A 12,085-nucleotide genomic window follows, 5' to 3' on the forward strand; every position below is an offset into this window, starting at 1 on the left:
AGGTATCGTGCCCATTTCTAACTAAAAAATATTTTAAAAGCCCAACTAACTTCTTCCATCATCCTGAAATGAAAAACATCAGTGATTCAACCTGCTTATGCATAATTAAAAAGATAAGTTAAGTAAATAATACCCTGTGATGTAAAAGAAGGGGAAAAAGGAAAGCAATTTGTTGCAAAACAACATTTATTTCTATATCTAAAGTCTTGGCAAAATTACACAAGAAGACCAACATGACCCAACAAATTTCCAAAACTTCTTCTAGTGGGCAGTCCTAGAACTGAGAACCACTTTGAGAACCACTGCGCTGTAATGACCTAAGTTCACACATGGACAAACTAGATCTCAGAGGAAGGAAGGATAGAGCCACCTTTCTTTCTCTGGGTTATTGCAGCCTTTCTGTGGGGTACATTTAGATCCAATCAGAAATGTTCTGAACCTCCAAGCCTTCTATCAGGAAGCTCATGTTCTTTGGCAATTCTCACTACCATATATCCCAATGATTAGAAGCATGGGGTTTGGATTTTAAATGTTTAAATTTAAAAAAATAAAATGTTTTGTCTGGAGTTGTGGCTCAGTGGTAGAGCACTTGCCTAGCATGTATGAGGCACTGGGTTTGATTATCAGCACCACATATAAATAAATACAGTTAAAAAAATAAATGAAATGTTTGAATTTTGGCTGTGCCCAAGTGACCATAGGCCTGATACTTAACCTCTCTGATTCTGTTTTCTAACAAGTAATTGGAGGTAAAATAGTGCTTACTCCATAGGATTAGGAAAATATACAAAGGAAACCTGTAACCTAGTAAGCCTCAATAAATGGTTGTTACTATTAGTACTGCTATTACTACTACTACTATTAGTATTTCTGCCACAATGTCAACTGCTTTCAACACTCTTAATGCAATTGTCTTCAGTCCACTGATGTTAAGTTATCACAGTTGCTACAGGGATCCCCCAAGGGGAGCATCTCTTCCCTTCGTATTTAGTAATACTCTTACCAACCTAGTGGGATTTATTTTTAATTAGGAAAGATTCTCTATTTTGGTTTTGTTTTTCCTTTTGCTGTGGAATAAGGTATGAAGATGAAGACCAGAGGGCATATGAAGGTCCCATCTAGTGTCCCATCCAAGTGCATTTCTCAAGGCTCCCAAATAGGTGTCACAGGAAGGAGCACTGAGTTCTCTCCTATTGTCAAAGGCCTGTGTTAAAACCCCTTTTGTGTTCCCTTCTTTGTTTACGCTTTTATTCCTACCATACCAAGAGCCTTCATCATTTGTCCCAGGAGTTGTTTCCTTATGCAAGCAAGACTCTTGGTGACCTACCCCTTTGATCACAAAGTTCTCAAACTAAAATTTGGATTTAGCTAAGTGGGTGGGCAGGTTGACACAGTGGCAAACACCTATAATCCCAGCAGCTGGGGAGGCTGAAGTAGGAGGAGTTCAAATCCAGCCTCAGCAACTTAGTGAGGCCCTAAGCAACCCAGTGAGACCCTGTCTCAAAGTAAAAAGCGCTGGGGATGTGGCTCAGTGGTTAAGCGCCTCTGGGTTCAATCCTTGGTACCAAAACAAAAATTGGTCTTGACTTCCATTGTTCCCCCTGTCTCAGTCATTTAAATAAATGCTATGACTTCCTTGCAATAATAATGAACGTTTGATTTGGGGCTTGCCCAGCCTCCAAGTTCAATCTTACCTTTGGATTCTCAGAACAATGAGGGTGGAGGGAGGTACACTTAGATATGTAGGATGCAGGAAACAAATATGGAACTCACACAGCAGCTGAGATGACCAAAGACACACTTTGTCCATCCCTTTCTGCCCCTCCTGTGAAAGTACATTTCCCCAACTACTAATATAAACAAAGGGTCTTGGGAAGTGTTTATAAGTGTATGTAGGGGGGAGGGGTACTATGTCTTCTCCTTTCCAATTTATGCTGAGGTTAGATACCTGAGTGGATTTTATATCCATCCATATGATACCCCCTAAGGGCCAAATAGATTAAAAACAGTTTTTTCAACATGATTTCTCAAGTTTCTTTTTCACAACTCTAAGAATATCACACTACTAGTAGCCCTCAGGGTATCTGCCAGCTTCCTGCTGGGGGCTGCTCTGTGATATTTCAATCACAGGAAAGCACAGGGAAAGTGGGTAGCATGCATATGAGAGCTCTTGCAAAGCACACATGCACACACTCACACACACAAAACCTGGCATAAAGTCATAGTTCTCCTGCCTAGTCCCCAAAGCAGCCTTTCTAAACCCTTAGCAACACTCAGATACAGAACTTCAGTATTTTTTATATTTGAAATATGGAAATCATCATTATTAGAAACCCTCAAACCAGGTACAGTGGTGCATGCCTGTAATCCCAGAGACTTGGGAGGTTGAGGCAGGAGGATGACAATTGTGAGGCCAGCCTCAGCAACTAAATTGTTCCCCTAATTTTGTCTCAGTGGAACTTAGAACTGCATGGGCAAAATAGAGGATTTAGCTTAAACTGTACTTGAGTGATTAGAAGAACAAAACTGGAGTCAAGGGGTTTGGCAAAATCAGGATATCAACTGGAATATTGAAGAAGATAATGGCAGGAGGTAGAGCAGCTGGATCCTTTGAATCAGTGCAAGTCACAGAACAGCACATCCTACTTCGGACTCAGCATTTTCATTTCTAATCACATCGTTCTTTCCTGCTGTCTTCGTGGCTCCATGAAGTCACTGAACCAGTTCTTCATCCTCGGGTAACATCCAATCACTCAGTACTTCCCATTTCATTTGAATCATGACCACATGATTTGGTCACAACAGCCTCTCTTCCCAGGTCATATACTCTGTGGTCAGCTAATTTAATGGTGCTCTCTTCATTACCTTGAACTCGGCTGTTCATGAGTTTCAGTCAAACTCATTCCAATGATTGGAATTCCTGGCTATGAGAAGCAGTAGTCCAGCATGATGATAAAGAGTTTAGGCTTTGAAGTCAGACAGAACTGAATTAGAAACACACTTGCTAGCTGTATCATCTTTGGAAAGTCACTTAGCTTCCTTCAATCCTCAGTTTCTTTTTCTGAAAAATGATCATAATAGCAGTTAGATCCCAGGATTGTTATAATTTTAGAGGATTATAATGATATTACCAGTGTGAAGTGCCTGACCCAAAGAAGGCAATCAGTTAATGTTCACCACCACCACCATCATCCTTGTCATTGTTGTTCTCATTGTCACCATCATCACCATCACGGTTCCCACTGATGAAACCATTCAAATGACCCTTATACAGAGAGCTCCTTCTGCTTAATTATGAAACATTCCATTTCTAACACCCATGTAAATCAAGACACTCTTCCTTTCATTCTCTTACTCTAAGACTATAGATTGATTTCAGTTGCTATTCTATGCCCAACGTCTCATAGTTTTTTTTTTTTTTTTTTTTTTTTTTTTTTTGCAGTGCTGGAAATTGAACCCAGGGTCTTGTGCTTGCAAGGCAAGCACTCTACCAACTGAGCTATAGCCCCATCCCTCCAAGTCTTCCATAGTTTTACAAATTAATTACCACGTTTTCCTGGCACTGACATGCCTGCCCAGTGACTTTACAGAGATAAGGAAAGCAACGTTCTGGCCGCTTGGATGCTGTAATAAAAGGTAGGCACTGCCTCCTGCTAACACCACAAAGAATGGAGGACCCCCCAAAAAGGAGATGGGGAGCTTTTAAGGAGGAGGAGTTCAATGCTAGATACAATAACAAAAGCAAATATCTACTACATCTGGGAATATAGTGTGAAAGTTCCTGAAGTAGAACTTAGCAAGGAAAATTGTAATGTTAACCCACTTCACCCTCCTTCCACTATCTCCCATCCACATTGAAGAGGAGCTGATACAGTCATGACTTTCCAAGACACTGTATTGGTCTATTGTGCTGGGAGATCAAGTCTGCTCTCTGTTATGATCTGTCCTGGCAGTCTCTCTTGCTTCCGTGAGATTTCACAGGTGTCACCTCCATTTCTTTTTGTCTCCCTCTTCTTGTTCTATTTTGGTTTGATTCCTTCTATGAAGTAAGAAGGTGCAAAGAAGACAGAGGTGCAGAAAGACTGGGGCTAGTGTTTCAGAGTATAGAATACCCTTATTTTGATTCTCTGAAGTTCTCTTTCCAGTTTTGCCCCTAAGACCATCCTCAATTGTCAGATCTTATTACTCTGGTAGCAAGAAGAAAAAAAAGTGCCAGTGTAGATTAAAAGATTTAGGCAAAAGGCTAAGAGAGCCAAAATTGGTGTCCGAGCTTAGCCCAAACTTTAACCCAGGAACCTGGTATCTCACAAACAAAAGCCCAACAGAGCTTCTTCTGGCGTCACAAGGTATTGTTAGAGCCCCATGCATGTCCTTTGCACCTTCCCACATGCTCAGGACAAGTTGCAGCTGCATCAATGTTCCAGGGCTCTTCTCTTTGAACTGAAGAATTCTGAGCCATCTACATGTGCAGCAGTATGAAATGCCAGAAAATTAACAGTGAGATGTGGTTCATGAATGGGTGTATAAATACCCCAGTTCCTCAGCTGGAATAATTGTCAGGTGAGTGTTTTGCACTGTTTCCCAATATAATAGTCAGTCCTGCATGGTGGTAACTGGTTTAATAGCATATTCTTCATTGACAACCTTCATTTCTTTTATAACTACCCACTCATTTTTTTTTCGGTGCTGGGGATTGAACCCCCACTCATTTTTATTTGAATCCCTGACTAAGGATCCACTTCCTGGAGAACCCAAGCTAAGACTCCACTACTATGATTGAGTCAGTTGATAAAGGACCCTAAATCAAACAGAATCTTTTCCTATGTGTTTTATTTTTTGCTATTTTATCTTATAATAATCTGTATAATAAAACTGGTTTGAAAATCATAACCTACTAAGGACTTAACCAAGTGAGAGAGAGAGTAACTACAAATCAGATAGTAGTGTATACTTCAATACTTTCCTTTGCGAATTTGAATCTTCTAAATGTAAGGGAAGCCACTCATTTTACTATGAAGTAGGAATGTTGGAATCAAAGGTAATTTTCACAAATTGACAAATTAGGGAGATTAGGAAAAGCCACTTCTGATCATCAAAAAAATATAAACTTCTTCTGTCTAACCCAAATGAATACTCAAATGTTTGCCAAGGTTTGTTTGAAAAAATTACTTCAAAAAAATTAGGATTTCTGGAACAAGCAGAGCACACTTTTAAAAATTCAGGATAAAGATTTCTGAAACAAGCTGAAGATGTTTTAAAAAGTATAAATGGAATAATATATTACCAGCTTCAAAAACAGATAAGTGATAAAACTAACAACAAAGATAAAAACTGTCATTTTGTGCACTTGCTTACATATAGGCAATTTGCTACATAGCTATATGCATTAGCTCATTCAATCCTCACAATAATTCTGAAAGTTTTCTTTCTCTTTTTCTTTGTTTCTTCTTTCTTCCTTTCTTTCTTTCTTGGTATTAGGAATTGAACCCAGGGCGCTTAACCACTGAGCCACATCCCCAGCCATTTTTGTATTTTATTTAGAGAAAGGGTATCACTGAGTTGCTTAGGGCCTCACTAAGTTGCTGAGGCTGGCTTTGAATTCATGATTCTCCTGCCTCACCCTCTAGAGCTGCTGGGATTATAGGTAGGTGACAATGCACCTGGTGAAAAGTATTATTTCTTGTCCCCATTTTACACATGAGGAAACTGCAGTACAGAAAGTGTAAGTAATTCTTCCAAGGTCACATAACTAGTAAGAATTTGAAATCATGTTTCCCTGACTCTTAAGTTCCTGTGTGTTCTATTTGTATGTGCATTTTATTACTATATTTTGTATTTCTTTTAATTTGTGCTTATTTACTTTCAATAAAGATCAATTGTTAAATGTAGAGCTAAATGTTATTTATTGTTTCAATAACTGTGTAAGTAAGTTCAGTCACGAGAAAAGAAATCTCACACGTAATGTGTCTGATCCAGGATCAATAAAATATAGCTGTTATATTCACAATCAGTCAACAATTCATCATATGTTCAGTCAGGTCTATAGATTCCCTCACACTTGGTTTTTTGACAGAATGAAATCTGGAATAGTTTGTACTCTTGATTTAACTTCTGAGTTTCAAATGTTCACACTCTGGATTCAGAATGCCTTGCAAATAATAGGCTTTCAATAAATGAGTTGAAATAAATATATTGAACTGAATCCCAAAATTTCCTCCTGTTTTCCAGGCCCAGAACCCTCACTTAAACTTGACACTGTAATCAACACAATCACCAAGATTGGAGGTAACTGTCTCTCCCCTCTGTACTCAATAAGATGCTCTTGCCTTGAACCACCCCCTCCTGTTCCCAGCCTTGGATACTCTCTGCAGTCTCCTGGGTCTGGAAGCTTGATCTCTAGGTTGCCAGGTTTCTATGCCCTCCCATCTTCCTGTGTGCAGATCCTCCTTATCCCTCACAAGTGTTCCATGCCTTCCTACCTTTTTGCCCTTATTCATTCTATTCCCTTTGTCAGAATGTCCTATCCCTACATCCTGGTTTCTGCCTGGTCCTTGTCTCAAATTCCTGAAGCTAGCCTGAACTAGGTGCAGATGTGATCCCAACCTCTCCATACCAACTGGGAGTCCTTGTTTCAGGCTACTGGAGTCTCCAACCTTGACCTGCCCTCAGATCTGGTGGTTGGCTGGTGTTATGGTGATGGGGGACAGAGAGCCCTGAAAGGTCACCACCAGGCTGTCTGTGTCAGAACTGGTTTCCAGTGTGTGCCTGCAAATATCAAACTTATTTACTCCTCCCACTTTTTATTTGAGTTCTTTGAACACGGCAGGTTCCCCTAAACGATTTCAGACCGCAGGGGACGAATCCTGCTCTCACCTGTCCACGGGTGCAATAACAAGTCAGACCTGTAAATAGGATTTCAGCCTTTTCTGAAACTGGGCTGCCCTCAGAGATGCATGGCCTGGATGGGAGGCAGGAAGATGAGTATTGACATGGTTTGTGCACCTGTAGGTAGCTGATTCTATTTGAAAGGGAGACTAGACTCTTGGTGAGAATCCTGTTGACTCCATCAAGGGGAGCAGTGATGTGATGTAACAAGGTCCTACTAGATTGTGGCAATTTAGAAAATCCAGCCAGTTGACTTGAACCATGCCCACTCTTAGTATACATGGTAAGCAATTTTCACACTCTGCTTTCATTGCCTTTAGAAAACCGAGCATCCTTTATATACACTTCTAGAATATAAAAAGCAAAGTGCTTGTGTGTTTGCCCAGGGCACATTTTCACCTAGGGTTGATGGAAGATAAGTTTGAGACCCCCTTCCTGTCACAATCGCACCTTCAGCTGGAAATTGGAGATCCAGGTGGCTGGAACCCTAAGTCTCCCTGCTAATGGGCCGGGCCAGCCCAGCATAGGGGCTCCTCCATCATTGTGTCCTTGCAGGAAAACATGTCATCACTTGTCTGGATGCTGTTGTTCTGTGATTGCCTGATCTCACCATCATCTTCTGCCTTCCTCACCCACTCTTCCACCCCCTGCCTTTCCCATCACAGACCACACTTCCACCAGTTCTATTGAAAATGATTAATAGCTCATATGTAATGGTTGCTTTCAGCCCGATAAAAACATTTCTAAAAGTAAAGGGAAAATAGCCTGTTGATTTCATTTGTTTCCAATATGTTGGCTTTTTTATTCAATACAATCGAATCCCATTTGTTAATGCTGCATTACTCTATTGATTAGAAATACCAGGGGGCCATGTTCCCTAAAGCATCCCCTCACACAGTAAAGGGCATCTCAAATTGGATTAGTTTACTTACCAAGGGTGTCTACTCTTCCCAGACATCAGTGCCTCTGAGACAACCCCTTCCATTTTAAGTTACTGTTGGTAAAAATGTTAAGATCCCTTTGAATAATCTGAGATGTGTGAAATAAGGTTAGTCACAGGATTTCCTGCCACCAGAGTTCACAAACAAACTTTCCTCACTTCCTCTTTTTTAAAGTTCAATTTAGGCTTACTGATCTAGTTGCTTTTGTTTCAGTGGTTACAGTCTCCACCCTGTCACCAATGGTTAAGGGGGTTGATAGAACCTCAAGTGTTCTGTCTTTCTAGTTAGTTGTCTCTCTCTATCTCCCTCACTCACTTGCAGACATTCTATCCATTATGAACTCAGACTCAGAAAACTAAGTTTCTTCCAGATTTGGCTTTTTCCTCTTTATATGCTTTGTTATCTGTTCTCTAATCCACAGAATCTTCCATCCTCCCTCCCTTCAAGTTCTTGTCTAGACATCCTTCTCCCATCTCTCCTTGTGCTTAGATTTTTAAATAGTCGTGCCCCATAGAGCTCCAGGCTCTGAACTTTGCCAAGCCTCCAGCAAATTCTATCCTCTCTACCATCTTACCTTAAGCCCACCTACACCTTCTCATAAGATGAATTTCCTACACAATTCTCATCTAAGGCCCTGGGTCCAAGTAAATGTGAGCTTCTGTGAGTTAAGGATTAGGTTTGATTCATTTGTGGCATCCCCTGACAAGGTGCCAGGCTCTGGATGTTTGTAGAATGAGTAGAAACAAAGTTAATGAATCAGATAAACTTTTGTTCATTCCAAGAAACAACATTTTAGTTCAATTACAATGTGTACTTCCACAAGGCCATGGAAGATAGAATCTAATGGTGGGAATTTCAGCCCTGAAGAATGGTTTCTTCATTTTGATATAGCTCAGGTTCTCAAGATGCTATGTATGACAGGGTTGGAGGTTTCTTTATTCGGGGTTATAAGTTCTGCATTTTCACCTGACTGTCTGGATTTTCCAGCAGCATTTCTTTCCTTTCATCTTGCCTACTGGGAATCAGAAAAACAAGATTTCTAACTAAACTTATTTTCAATATAAAGAATTTTCAAGCTATGTACTATGTAACAGAGTAAAGATTCCCTCAGATGCAGTTCATTTTGACTCACTTTGCGTAGATATCAGCCTGGGTGGATCCCAAATGGATCTATCTGCTGGCATTCCTTTTTAAAAATAAAATTAGAACTTTATAGTTATACATAGTAGTTGGGTTCATCCCAACAAATGGACACATGCATGCAAATCGATTTCAGTTCATGATTCCCCCCTTTTCTCTCCCTGCCTCCCCCCTCCCCTTCTTCTACTCTACTTGATTTCCTTTCCCTCATCTATTAATTTGTATTTGATTGATTCTTTATATAATCTTATCCTTCTCTCCCCCTTTCCTTTACTATAGCTTCCACATATGAGATAAACATTCAACTTTTGATTTAGAGTTTGCCTAATTTCACTTATATGATATTCTCCATTTCCATCCATTTACCAGCAAATGTCATGGTCATTCTTCTTTATGATTGAGTAATGCTCCATTGTGTATATAAACTATATTTTCTTTATCCATTCATCTGTTGAAGGGTACCTAGTTTCGCTCCATAGCATGGCTATTGTGAATTGTGTTGCTATAAACATTGATGTGGCTGTGTCACTGTAATATGCAATTTTAAATCCTTTCGATATATACCAAGGGGTAGAGTAGGTGGGTCAAATGGTGGTTCCATCCCTAGTGTTCTGAGGAATCCCCACACTGCTTTCCAGAGTGGTTGTACCAATTTGCAGTACCACCAGCAATGTAGGAGTGTGCCTTTTCCCCCATGTCCTCGCCAACGTTTAGTATTGTTTGCATTCTTGACTATTCTGATATTCCTTTTTAATCGCAGGGCTTAGAGTGATAAAGATTCTGGTTGGTTCACTTATTTTCACCCTCCAGTCCAGGGTGGAGCTACTGTCTTTGGTTCTCATGCTGGTTGCTGGAGAAGTAAGGTTCTGTTTTATTTCAACTCCAGATGGAACACATTTGTTTCTAGTGGAACCCATTTCTGCCCATGCAGTAAGTCTCTTTATCCCCAGCACATTCTCTCTACTCTGCTCCATGAATTTTGCTTTTTAAGATCCCGCCCCAATTCATGATCCAAGTCTTGCTCTCTCCATGAACTTTTCTCTATATCTTACACAAGATACATAAGTATCTTATATCCAGGGAGGCTTTGCCTAGCATTACTCACTGCCATGCATCTAGGATCCTCTACTTTAGATTCTTGGTTTTTTCCCCCTGTTTCTTTGTTCCTCAGAAAATCTGTCTGCCAGACTACATTCTACTATCATAGCTTGTCCACTCTGTTTTCTTTTTTGTGCGCTGGAAAATGAACCCAGGAGCACTTTACCCCAATCCTTTTTAATTTTTAAATTTTGAGACAGGTTCTTGCTAAGTTGCTTCAGTATCTCACCAAGTTGCTGAGACTGGCCTTGAACTTGTGATCCTCTTGCCTCAGCCTCCCAAATTGTGGGATTACTGGTATGTGCCACCATGCCCAACCCCACTCTTTCTATTTTTTTCTGGACTTATCCACTGAGCAAAATTAAGAATTTAGGGATACAATTTACTAATCCAAACTATGCTTCATTTACATGATATAAATATGTATTAACAGAAATAATAAATATGTGAAAAGGAATATGTAATTCAGGCAATTATTATTTCTATGGAATTTTGGGATTTTCTTTTGTCTTTTTGTTATTTTTGCTTTTTTCTGTTTTTTTTGGGGGGGGGTGCTGGAAATTACTTCTAAGGAATTTAAAACAGTTGTTGAACGTATACTGAACATTTATGAAAAAGACTAGGGGCTGGGGAGATAGCTCAGTTGGTAGAGTGCTTGCCTTGCAAGCACAAGGCCCTGGGTTCGATCCCCAGCACCCCCCCCAAAAAAGAAAAAAAGAAAGAAGAAAAAGACTGACATTGCTAAAGGGTTGGATAAGGTTAAATTGGAAAAATATCAGAGGAAAAATTGGACATTTCCTAAATTAAGAATAGGTTTTTTTTTTTTTAATTTCAGCAAAGAAAAGAGAGAGAGAAATGGGGTGGTACAGTAGTTGTCCTTTAGTGACTGGTTTATTTCACTTAGTATAATGTTCTCAAGGTCTATCCTTATTGTTGCAATGCCAAGATTTCCTTGTTTTTAAAGGTTAACTTGGCGTGGTAGCACACACCTGTAATCCCAGAATCTCAGGAGGCTGAGGCAGGAGGATCATGAATTCAAAGCCAGTCTCAGCAACTTATTGAGACCCTAAGCAACTCAGCCAGACCCTGTCTCTAAATAAAAATTTTAAAAAGGCTGGGGATGTGGTTCAGGGGTTAAGTGTCCCTGGGTTTAATCCCTGTTACAAAAAAAAAAAGGCTAAGTAGTATTCCATTATGTATATTTACCACATATTCTTTGTCCATTCTTCTGTTCACTGGCACTTAGTTTGTTTTCACATCTTTTTGAAAAATATTTTTTAGTTGTAGATGGACACAGTATATTTGTTTATTTATTGATTGATTGATTTTTATGTGTTGCTGAGGATTGAACCCAGTGCCTCACACATGCTAGGCAAGTGTCCTACCACTGAGACACAGCCCCTGTTTTCACATCTTGGCTATTGTGAATAGTGCTGTAATGAACATGGGAATGCTAATATCTCCTGATTTCAATTCTTTTGGACAAATACCCAGAAGTGGGATTACTAGATCATGGGATATTTTTATTTTTAGTTATTTTGTGTGTGATGCTAGGGATAGAACCTAAGGCCTCATGCATGCTAGGCAAGCCTTCTACCACTGAGTTTACCTCAGCCCTATTTTTAATTTGTTGAGGAACCTTCATACTGTTTTTCATAGTGGCTGTACCATTTCACATTCCCATCATCTTGTATAAGGGTTCCAATTTTTCCACATCCACCTGAACACTTGTCATTTTTGTGTGTGTGATAATAGCCATCCTGACAGGTATGACATAGTACCTTATTGTGGTTTTGATTGACATCTCCCTGATGATTAGTGAAATTACACATCTACATTTGGAAGATAATTCAATTTACTTAAACTCTACCAAGAAAATACTCAAGGGCCCACATTTACACATGAAAATAATGTTTTTTGGTACCAGGGATTGAACCCAGAGGCACTTAACCACTGAGCCACATCCCCAGCCCTTTTAAAAATATTATTTAGAGACAGGGTCTAGCTGAGTTGCTTAGGGC

General features: G+C 39.8%; 1 non-coding gene across 1 annotated transcript; it reads left to right on the plus strand.

The window, feature by feature from the left end:
- The first annotated feature begins 10,692 nt into the window (after window positions 1-10,692).
- On the plus strand, window positions 10,693-10,768 carry Trnaa-ugc (transfer RNA alanine (anticodon UGC)). Its single transcript has one exon. It is a non-coding gene; the product is annotated as a tRNA-Ala (tRNA).
- The last annotated feature ends 1,317 nt before the right edge of the window (window positions 10,769-12,085 follow it).

This window comes from Sciurus carolinensis, chromosome X (genome assembly GCF_902686445.1).
Source record: "Sciurus carolinensis chromosome X, mSciCar1.2, whole genome shotgun sequence".
NCBI classification, from domain to species: Eukaryota; Metazoa; Chordata; class Mammalia; order Rodentia; family Sciuridae; genus Sciurus; species Sciurus carolinensis.